This window comes from Carcharhinus amblyrhynchos, chromosome 33, assembly GCF_965287045.1.
Source record: "Carcharhinus amblyrhynchos chromosome 33, sCarAmb.v2.hapA, whole genome shotgun sequence".
Taxonomy (NCBI): domain Eukaryota; kingdom Metazoa; phylum Chordata; class Chondrichthyes; order Carcharhiniformes; family Carcharhinidae; genus Carcharhinus; species Carcharhinus amblyrhynchos.
This window is the reverse complement of record NC_137356.1, coordinates 20235588-20247619: the sequence shown is the minus strand read 5'-3', so window position 1 is coordinate 20247619 and position 12032 is coordinate 20235588.

Here is a 12032-nt window from a genome sequence, read left to right as displayed (position 1 = left end):
AACAGTGACCACAATACCACACAACCCTGCCACAGCAACCTCTGCAAGACATGCCGGATCATCGACATGGATACCATCATCTCACATGAGAATACCATCCACCAGGTACATGGTAAATACTCTTGCAACTCGGCCAACATTGTCTACCTGATACGCTTCAGGAAAGGATGTCCCGAAGCATGGTACATTGGGGAGACCATGCAGACGCTATGATAACAGATGAATGAATATCGCTCGACAATCACTAGGCAAGACTGTTCCCTTCCTGTTGGTGAACACTTCAGTGGTCACGGGCATTCAGCCTCTGACCTTTGGGTAAACATTCTCCAAGGCGACCTTCACGACACACGACAGCGCAGAGTCGCTGAGCAGAGACTGATAGCCAAATTCCGCACACGAGGATGGTCTCAACCGGGATCTTGGGTTCATGTCACATATCTGTAACCCCCAACACTTGCCTGGGTTTGCAAAACATAGAATAGAACATCGAACATAGAACATTCCAGCACAGTACAGGCCCTTCAGCCCTCGATGTTGCACCGACCAGTGGAACCAATCTAATGACCCTCGAACCTAAACTATTCCAATGTTATCCATATGCCTATCCACTGACCATTTGAACGCCCTTAAAGTTGGCGAATCCACAACTGCTGCAGGCAGGGCATTCCACACCCTTACTACCCTCTGAGTAAAGAACCTACCTCTGACATCCGTCCTATAATTGCCACCCATTAATTCAAAGCTATGTCCCCTCGTGTTAGCCATCACCATCCGAGGAAAAAGGCCCTCACTGTCCACCTTAACCAATCCTCTGATCATCTTGTATGTCTCAATCAGGTCACCTCGTAACCTTCTTCTCTCCTGGGTCAACCCAAGAGGACTTGGGGGCTCAGATAAGAGCAACTCAGGGTCAGGGATTGGGGTCCCAGCATCACCATTTCGGGCAGAGGGGTTGGCAGGGGTCACCTACAGGGGTCACCGTGTCAGGGCAATCCTGGCAATAAAGAGGTTGTGAAGGCTTCCCCTGTCCGCCTCCTCCCTGGGATTCTGTCCATATCGGAGCTGAGGACGTGGCCAGTCTTCTGAGGGGTTGACCAGATGGTGGAGTGAACTTCAAGAGGCTGAGCACTGCGGGGAGCGGGGGTGGGGGGGTAGAGTTAGCTGGATGGGGTCCCATTGAGAGGCCAGGCGGTCAGGGCAGAGTGGGAGATTCAGGAATGGGCTGTGTCTCCCCTCCCGTGACCTTGTTCTCAGGAACAGGGTGACTGCAGTGTGATTGGAACCCACGCTCAGGCACTGGTGTGAGGTCAAAGGGCAGGTGCTGCCCAGGAAACCAAAACCTCCTGTCGGGGAGGCCTGCGCGTAACGTGTGGAACGCAGTGGGTCATGGGTCAGCTCTGCACCTCCTGTGACCCGGGAGAAACAGGGTGCCCCCTGGGGGAGCGCCGGACACGCTCATCGCTGGCCTCGCCATTCACCCCGTCCCCCACAAGAGGCCGACACTGGGCTGATCAGCCACCCCGGCCTCCCCCTTCGCCCATGGGTATCCCAGAGTGCGCCATGCAGGCAAACACACAGACACTTACTGGAGGGCAGGAACTGTTAACCCTTCACAAGCCGATATCCCAGGCTGACATTCCCAGGAAGGCTGCCCTCCCCCAGTGAAATGGGTGATGGTGGTGTCTACAATCACAGGCCCCAGTCAAGCTCAGGATGGGGGGCATCAGGGAGGTTCCCCCGTCAGGATACAAACACTGGTCACATGCAGCCTCTCGACTGCCTGCCCACCAGCACCGTGCCAGGTTTCTTTGGCGGGTGGGGTGGGGGGGTTTGGGGGCTGGGGGAATGCGGGTATTTGATGTCACTGACACTCTGGTGGATCCACTCACTGCATCCTGCTGGAGTTGCCAGTGACCAATGTGGAGATTGTAGAATTCCGACAGTCCAGAAGGAGGCCATTTGGCCCATCGAGCCTGTCCTGACTATCCCACACAGGCCCTATTCCCGCAACCCCGTGTATTTACCCTGCTAATCCCCTGACATTAGGGGCAATTTAGCACGGCCAATCCATCTAACCCGCACACCTTCAGACTGTGGGAGGAAACTGGAGCACCCGGAGGAAACCCACGCAGACACGGGGAGAACATGCAAACTCCGCACAGACAGTGAGCCAAGCCGGGAATCAAACCAGGGTCCCTGGCACTGTGCCAAACACTGTGCCACCGTGCTGCTTACATCAGGAAGTGAGACTAGACCGTGTGAAGATAATATGTTTCACTGCGGGTGTGATTCCACTGAAATACTGGGGAGCTTTTATCAAAACAAACTTTATTTAACAACACAATTTAATCATAACAAGAAGAATTCGCTCCATTTTTTACCCTTCGACTAAAGGTGGAAACCTTAGGAGTATTGACAGGCAGAGAGATCTGGGTGGACGTGTCCACTGATCACTGAAAGTAGCAATGCAGGTGGGTAAGATGTTAAGAGAGCAGACGGCATGTCTGCCTTCATCGCTCAGGGCATTGAGAACCTGAGCCAGGCCTCGTTTAGAAAACTGTGTATAATTCTTTTGGCCGCACTCCCGGAAGGATGTGGGTGCTCTGGAGAGGGGACAGAAGAGGTTTCCCAGGATGTTGCCTGGTCTGGAGGGTATTAGCTATGAGGAGAGGTTAGAGAAACTCGATCTGTTCTCACTGGAGCGACAGAGGTTGTGGGGCGACCTGATGGAGGTCTCCAAGACTGGGTGGCGTGGACAGAGTGAATAGTCAGATGCTGTTCCCTAGGGTAGAAAAGCTAAGTTCTAGGGGACATCGGTTAGATGATGAATGGGATGGATAGGATAGAGGTGGAGAGACTCTTCCTGCTCAGAAAGGACAGTAGGACTAGAGGGCACAGCCTCAAGATAAAGCGGGGGCGGTTCAGAATGGAGTTGAGGAGGAGCTTCTTCACTCAAAGGGTGGTGAATCTCTGGAATTCTCTGCCCATTGAAGTGGTGGAGGTGCCTTGCTAAATATTTTTAAGACGCGGGTTGATGGGTTTTTGATAAGCGAGGGGATTAAGGGTTATGGGGAGAAGGCGGGAATGTGGAACTGAGCCACGACAGATCAGCCATGATCTTATTGAATGGCAGGGCAGGCTCGAAGGGCGAGATGGCCTACTCCTGCTCCTATTTCTGATGTTCTTATGTTCTTATCCCATTTGCCTTGATCACCTGCTGCACCTGCAGACTGGGTTTTTGCGATTTGTGCACAAGGACCCCCAGGTCCCTCTGCACCGTAGCATGTTGCAGCTTTTCACCCTTTATTTTATTTTATTTTAAATTTTCACCCCGACAGAGAGCCTCACATGTCCGACCATCGAATGGGCTTATTATAGGATTCAGAAATGTGGATACACAGCGTTTACTCCAGGCCCCACCCACATCAGGGAGCCGGGTGTTCATTATCCATCTCACAGCCGAGGTGGGCAGCACCTCGACAGCCCCTGGCCTTGAGCTCACTGGAGGACAGTATTAGATATAAGAGGGGTTTGCTTTGATGGAGGGAGGGGTGGGTGGGGATCCTGTGGAGGGGGGTGGGTGGTGGGGTGGGTGGTGTTCGCTCTTCCATGCCAGCAGCAGTGCCTCCTTGCTGCATCGCTGGTGTGGGCACTGCCACCCTCACACTCCACTGAGATGAGGCACTGGGTCAGCAGAAACAGACAAGGTGGAGGCTCGGTGGGTGAATATTCGATCCAATGGTGACCGATCCACACTGGTGCCGATATTCACCCATTAAGTGCCGACACTTTCTGAATCTTCCACATCCTTCCACTCCATCGAGATCCCTCCCCAGGATCCACCTCCAGCCCAGGTGGAGGGGACTTCCATGCCCTGTTGTGTGAGTTGACCTTGGAGGGTGTCCTGTGGGATGGGGAGGGGAGGGGGGAGGGGAGTGGGGGTTGGGGGGGGTGGGGGTGGGGGGAGAATGTCCTTGAGGGTGCTTGTGGGTCCGAACCTGCTCTCGGGCAGCACGGATGTTTGACTGCTGCCCTCCCTGGAGGTGTGTGAGTGGCAGGGAGGGGTGGGGTGGGGGGTGTCAGAGAGTTGGATGCCCCTCGTGTCCCCGGCAGGCAGTGGCGGATTAACCATTAGGCTGAGCAGGTTTAAGCCTCGGGGCCCGGAGGGAGGGGGTGGGGGGGGGGGGCGCGGGAGGGGGAAGCAAAAAAAATTGGTTTCCCCCTTTTAAGGGTGAATAAATTTTCATAACTATAGCCCGTGGGTGAATTAATATAACAAATACCTATAAATAGAGAAGCTTCACCCCCAGACTTGTACTACATGCAAATAAATACAAAATAAATGCAACAAAGAGTTTATTGTCACGCTATAACATGTTATACATACTTACGGTGCACATTGAATCAAACACGCTTCGATCTGTTGATTTACACGCTGTCATCAACACTTTTATAAACCAAAACACGGAAGATTTTTAAAGTACAAATGTAAAGAAAATGAGAAATAAATGAATAAAAGGGCTGGAATTGATTGATATAACTTTATGAGATTATACATGTGGTACATTATATATAGTACAACGATATAAGTTATCTAACGTCACTTTATTCTATTCAATGAAGGGTGGGTCAGGGGGCAGGGGGGAAAGGTCAGGGGGCCTTACTAAAGCTCAGCCGAGGGCTCTGGGTGGGAGTTAATCCAGCAGGAGGGCCCCGGGCTGGACTCCTGCTGATCCTCTTCCCTTCAGGCTCTCAGGGGAGGGAGGGGCAGCTGGAGTCAGACCCCACCATCCCCTGGTGCTGACACTTGTGGGTCCCCACGTCCTCCACCCTGGACACGGACCTCATGACCTGAGCCACGGTGCGGACATCTGCTGCCATGGAGCGCCCGTCCTGCGCCAAGCTCACCGTCCTTGCGATGCTGGCCTCAGTGCCCTGCAGAGATAGTGTCACCTCCTGGGACACCCCCTCACTCCCCTCCCCCAGTCTCTTCACCCCCGGGACTCCCCCTCACTCCCCTCCCCCAGTCCCTTCACCCCCGGGACACCCCCTCACTCCCCTCCCCCAGTCCCTTCACCTCCTGGGACACCCCCTCACTCCCCTCCACCAGTCCCTTCACTCCCTGGGACACCCCCTCACTCCCCTCCCCCAGTCCATTCACCCACTGGGACACCCCCTCACTCCCCTCCCCCAGTCCCATTACCTCTTGGGACACCCTCCTCACTCCCCCTCCCCTCAATTCTGGGTCCTCCCTCCCCTGCACAGTCAGGGTTTACACAGGGACTGGCTCGATAGATTCCTGATGTCTCCCTGAGCCTTCTCCTGAATTTCCTGGAACACCAGGAGTTGCTTCTCTCCAGCGATGTGTCACCAAAACCCCTCCAGCCTGAGCAAGGGAGCCTGGACAGAGATGACGGGAGTGGGGGGAAGGGGGGGGAGGTGAGTGGCTGTGCGGACCACCCAGGTTCCAGCATCCAGAGGCACAAGGGGATGAAGGAGCCCCTTCACTCCGCCAGGAAAAGTGGCAGGATGGCATTGCAGCAACACTCTCCAATATGGACATCAAGCAATGAGACTGTGTGAGTGAGAGAGGGACTGACTGCTGGGCTGAATGTGTCATCAACCTCAGAAACACACGGCACTGAAGCCAAACCCTGTGAGGGTTCTGCTTGAGAAAATGATTGGGGAACGAGCCCCAATTCACAGCCCAGTATGTGGCCAATGGATGCAGAGACACAAGGGGATTGGGTGTGACTTAATGTGTCAATAAATGTCCCCATTATCCTGAAGCAGAGGGGTGTGTGTGTGTGTGTGTGTGTGAGTGTGTGTGTGTGTGTGTGTGTATGTGTATGTCTGTGTGTGTGTGTGTGTCTCTGTGTGTATGTGTGTGTGTGTGTGTATGTGTATGTCAGTGTGTGTCTGTGTGTGTGTATGTGTGTGTGTGTGTGTGTGTCTGTGTGTGTGTGTGTGTGTGTGTGTGTGTGTATGTCAGTGTGTGTGTGTGTGTGTGTATGTGTGTGTGTGTGTGTATGTGTATGTCAGTGTGTGTGTGTGTGTGTGTATGTGTGTGTGTGTGTGTGTCTGTGTGTGTGCGTGTGTGTCTGTGTGTGTCTGTGTGTGTGTGTGTGTGTGTGTGTGTGTGTGAATGAGAGAGAGAATGAAGGAGAGAAGGAGGGAGGGAGGAGGAGAGGGAGGGAGGGATCGAGGGGCGGACATATGGATGGATGGGGCCGGACAGCTGCAGCTGTGCCAGATGTGGAGGTCCTGGGGCCAGATGAGGAGGAAGTGATGGAGAACAGCGGTCAGTAGACAAAGTTAAAGTTATCACAGACAAGATGGAGTCAAAGACAGCAGCCGCCTCTCTCTCAGACACTGATGTCACATCAAGATGTAATGTGAGGAAAAGAGAATGAAGGTGTGAAGAGGCACAAAGTTGGTCTGGCTGTTGAAGCATTGCACACTTATTCACCCACAGCTGTGGGGGGTAAACGTCTGCTTTGCCCTTCTGGCTGGAAGAGGATGTGGCTTTAAAAATTGTTGTGGGGGTGGCAGGGACGAGGCTGGTGGAGGTGGCGACCATCCTGGCATCTCAGTGGTTTCCTGCTGATGGGATCCTCATTCTGTGTCTCATTCCTGCACAAAATCAGATCAAATCAAATGGTGTCTGACCTCCCTGGCACATCTCTCCATGAGCCTCACACCTCTGGGACATTCCTGGCCTCTTCCTCAGAATCCTCACCATCATCCTCAGTGTCTGAGTGTGTCTCCTCTATGTCTTCACCTGGGACTTCCTCTCCTCATTACAAAGCCCCGTTTTGAAATGTACATCCCTCAATTCACCCTCAGACACTGTTAGCCTGCCCTCTGTTAAGCTGCAGCTCTCCCTCTGAGTGTGGACCTTCCCTTTGTGGCATAACTGTCCCCCCTTAGACATTCAGGACCCGTTATCTGACAGGACGCTCCCGTCCTATCGGCCAGACAACGTCTGCATTCTGCATTGACTCCTTTACCCCCAAACCACCCACCAATCAGTTTATTGCCCTTCCCCACTCATAATACATTGTCTAAACGCACTTTAGCAAGGCCTTTGACAAGGTCCCGCATGGTGGGTTGCTGCAGAAGGTAAAATCTCACAGGGTCCAGGGGAAGGTCGCCAATTGGATCGAAAATTGGATTGAGATAGAAGACAGCAGGTGGTTGTAGAGGTTGTTTTTGAAACTGGAGACCCGTGACCAGCGGTGTGCCTCAGGGATCGGTGCTGGGACCACTGCTATTTGTCATTTATATTAATGATTTGGATGAGAATTTAGGAGACATGGTTAGTAAGTTTGCAGATGACACCAAGCTTAGTGGCATAGTGGACAGTAAATAAGGCTATCCAGGATTCCAACGGGATCTTAATAAATTGGTGGGTACAATTTTGTCTTTTAAAAAGCATTTAGATAGTTATACGGGTAAGTTTGCTATCGAGGGACATGGCCAAACGGGGGCATTTAGAACTAGCTTAATAGTAAAAGCTGGGACAGCATGAAGAAGTTGGGCCAAAGGGCCTGCTTCCATGCTGTAAACCTTTGTGACTCTTACCAACAAGAACAAGTCCATGTCTGTGAACATTCTCCTCACCCCTCCCTCTTTGCCTCAGAGACCCCCACCCGCCACTTATCCAAACTGACCACTTCACCTGGTGCTGCTCAGCTTTACCCTAAGCCGAGCAGCATGAGTTTGTAGTTTGCTGCTGACCTCACCTTGATGGTCAGACTTATTGTGGGAAAGTTGTAATTTAATGAATGTGCATGAGATTCAGAAGTACGGAAATGATTTTTCCACCAGCAGACACTGTGAGTACCGTCTGCCACTGAACTGCCGCTAACGTAATCCAATAAACGCATCCGGCCATCAGGAAAGGGAGATTTCAGGTCCTGTCCGATTACTTCACCCTGTCAGCCGCATTCCCTTCCCTGATGGTCCAAATAAATTCAAACCAATATTGTGCTATTGAGCAAACATTCTTAATCTCAGGGATTCATTTCTTTTCATCATTCAATAATCGCACAATTTTAATAAAGGGATATTTAAACACATTCCTCAACTGCTCTCTAAACTTAGCCTGAACCACCGCGTAAATATAAGTGTTTGTGCAGCAGCACAGGAGCTGCAGCATGAAGCCAAATTCCATAACAGTTCCATGCATGTACACGGATCGATATTGCAACAATCACATGCGGTACCATATGGAATATACCATAAATGTTGCCCATAACAGGATGAAATTTGCTGAGAGACTAAAGAGCAAAATGATGGATTTCCTTCGCTTCTCCATCTCTGGATCTCCGGGACTCTCCCCAGCGCTGTGATTTCGCAGTCTCTTGCGAGCTCTGTTGCTCACTAAAATGTGCTTCACAGTGAAAAGGTTCAACAGCAGAATCAGGACAAATGGTACAAATGGGGTCAGAATGTGGTGGGCGAACTCGATCGAAACCCAGACGTGAGAAAACCGAACAGACTCCGGTACAAAACAAAAGAAGGGGGAGTTGAACAGCAAATACCGACCAGTGTATATAAAATACCACATTGTGTTCTTTAAACAGCTCAGCACACTCACGGTTCCCAGGGCCACAGCTGCCATTTTCTCAGTACAATATTTCTTTCTCAGATTTTCACCACAAATAGCCACAAATCGATCAAAGGTGAACGCGACAGTGAACCAGACGGAACAGTCAGTGGCTGCATGAAGCAGCACACCGTGGATATTACACACTGGGACATCGTCCAGGAAAGTAAACTGTTCCCAAAAAACAATTGGAATCTGTCTCAATACCACATCCAAGATGATTACCAGTAGATCTGCCGTCGCCATGGCCACGAGGTAACGCGTTACACATTTGGAGAGACCGCACTTCCCCTGAGCTAGGACCACGATCATCACTGAGTTCACTGTGTGGATAGGGAATAAATAGGAAAATTGTCCATCATTATGCAAGCAAGCCTATCAGATTCATTCAGGACATTGAGGTTTTGAAATGTATTTTTGGTTGGGTAAAATAGTTGGGTGTTAAGGAGTGATTTTTCAAATGGTGAAGTGAGGTTGAGCAGTAGAGAGGTGCAGGGAGGGAAGTCCACAGCTCGATGGTCTGGACACTCACAGTTTGATTCAAGTGTTGCTTCCTGTCACGGTTGAGGTGTGACAGAAACTATCTGTACAGATATTTATTCATCAGCTGGGTTACTTTATAAAGACAATTTTTTCAGTTCTTTTCAAAATGGACATTAGCCAACTTGAAAAAAGAATCTGCAGCTGGTCACCTGATGCCTTGCCTGAGTTTCAACACAACGATGGCTACACGGACACTCAGCCTGATCCAAGCACCTTCAAACATAGACAATTCTTCACAGGTTGCAATCTCCCAGAATGGTGCAAATGGACTCAACATTAGTGACTCCAACCAGTTTGGAAAAGAGAGCCTGTTTACTGACTCGTGACCAGTGTCTCCGACAGCAAAGAACTCCTGACTCAATTAAACCTCAAGATTCCAGTCACCCTGTGTCCAACATTGAGCAGCTACATCAAAAGACCACCTCTGAAAGATGCTGTTGTGTTGTTTGTTGGAACTGAATTCCAGCAATTCCTGTCTTATCTGGAATATGAGCAGAACTCCAGGCAATGGCCTGTGCTGTCTATCACCAAGCTGGTGGCAGCAGAGGGAACTCCAACCCTTTTCAAACCTGCTGACTGCTGGAATATTGGAACTCAGACCTACAGACTTACTCATTCTATGTACCTTCTTCTGTCATGGAGGATGGAAGACAAAGAATTCAACAACCAGTCAACCTCCCCTCAGAAGGAACATTCCTATTGACTCACGATTCCCGACTCTGGACACGTACAAAACCCGTCCTTGTATTTCACTCTGGCTGTGTCCTGAACCCGCTTTCTCTTTCCCGATCCCCCATTGATTGTGTGAGTGTAAGAAGAGGTGAATGTTGTGAAACCTCTCCCTCGTATGTTTGTGGAAAATTAAACCATGCTTTATATTTTAATCTCAGCTGGAGTTTTCTGTGCAAGTGGTGAGCAGAGGAATGTTTCCAAATTTGTGATTGCAACTGAAGTCAACAGCTTCAGTCTTCTCAAAACTTAAACAAAAACAAGAGTGAGGCAGCTGGAGTTAGAGACTTACCCGGGATACCAACAATAGCGAGGACAGGGTAGTAACCTGCTTGAAGCACAAAAAGTAGCCCATAAATTCGCCAAGTTAATGTCATCCAATAAGCCTCCCAAACAAGATAGTTAAGTCCATTAGTTAAACTCCGATCCATTGCTGTAATATTCCGATCCTTTATTCCCAGATTCTGATCCATTGTTGTAACATTTCAATTCATTATTCCCAGATTCCGATCTCTCCTCTCCCGCTCTGTAGAGTCACTGCTCCCTGTTACTGCTGGGGTTGGTTGAAATGATTCTCACTGAAATGATTCCCTTATTATTAGAAGAGGGAGCCCCCGAGTGACACATTTAGTATCCATGGGGAGTGACATTAATTACAGTCACTAAACAAACAGGTTCAGTCACCCCTGGATGGTTTGAAGGTATGAGGAAAGATGGAATTAACTCAGGTGTTTTTTCTGGAAAAACTGAGGCTGAGGGGGGACCAGACAGAGGTAAACAAAATCATGAGAAGCAGAGATTGGGTGGATAGTCAGAGGCTTTTTCCAAGGGTGGAAGAATCAACTACAAGAGGGCACAAGTCCGAGGTGAGGGGGTGAAGTTTCGAGAAGATGTGTAGAGGAAGTTTTTCACACAGAGAGTGATGGGTGCCTGGAACTCACTGCTGGAGAAGGTGGTGGAATCAGGCACATTAGCAACATTCAAGGCGTATCTTGATAGACACATGAACGGGAGGTGAACAGAGAGATAGAAACTGCACATGGGAAACAAGTAATGGTCTAAATAAGGATGACTAATTGCTGCAGACTCGGTGGGCCAAAGGGCTTGTTCCTGTATTGTTCTTCGTTCCAATCCAACACTTTTTCTCCCAGAGTAAAATGGAACATTTCCCCGGTCCGTTCCACACCAGGAACTTTTATTTTTCACCACAGTCTTTGATGTGGCACTTTATTAAATACCTTCAGGAAACCTAAGTACCGCACATCCACTGGTTCCCCTTTATTCACGGCACATTTTACTTCTTCAAACCACTCCAATAAATTGTTTAACGTTGGGTGGGATTTTCTGGTCACTTGGGCTGGTGGGTTCTTATTGTTCTGCCGATACTGAATCCCATCCATGGGTTTCGCAGAGGCGAGGGGTGTGTTCAATGAGAAACCACGATGGGGTCAGAAGATTTTGATTTGATTTCTTATTGTCACATGTATTGGTTTACAGTGAAAAGCATTGTTTCTTGCATGCGATACAGACAAAGCATACAGTTCATTCAGAAAGAAAGGAGATAGCCAGAATGTAATGTTACCGTCATAGATAGGGTATAGAGAAAGATCAACTTGTGAGGTAGGTCTATTCAAAAGCCTGATGACAGCAGGGAAGAAGCTGTTGTTAGGCCAGTTGGTATGTGACCTTAGAATTTTGTGTCTGCCTCGCGATGGAAGAAGTTAGAAGAGAGCATGTCTGAGTTGTACATGTCCTTTATTATGCTGGCTGCTTTTCCAAGATAGCCGGAAGTGTTGACAGAGTGAATGGATAGGAGACTGGTTTGTGTGATGGATTGGTCTACGTTCATGACCCTTTGTAAGTTTTTGCGGTCTTGGACAGAGTAGGAGCCATACCAAGCTGTGATACACCCAGAAAGAATGCTCTTTGTGGTACATCTGTAAAAGTTGGTGACAGTTGTAGAGGACATGCCAAATTTCCTTAGTCACCTGAGAAAGTCGAGGCATTGGTGGGTTTTCTGAACGATGGTGTTGGCACGGAGGGATCGGGACAGGTTGTTGGTGATGTGGCCGTTGAGAAAGTTGATGCTGTCATCCATTTCCAGTTCATCCCCGGTGATATAGACAGGGGCATGACCTCCATTATGCTT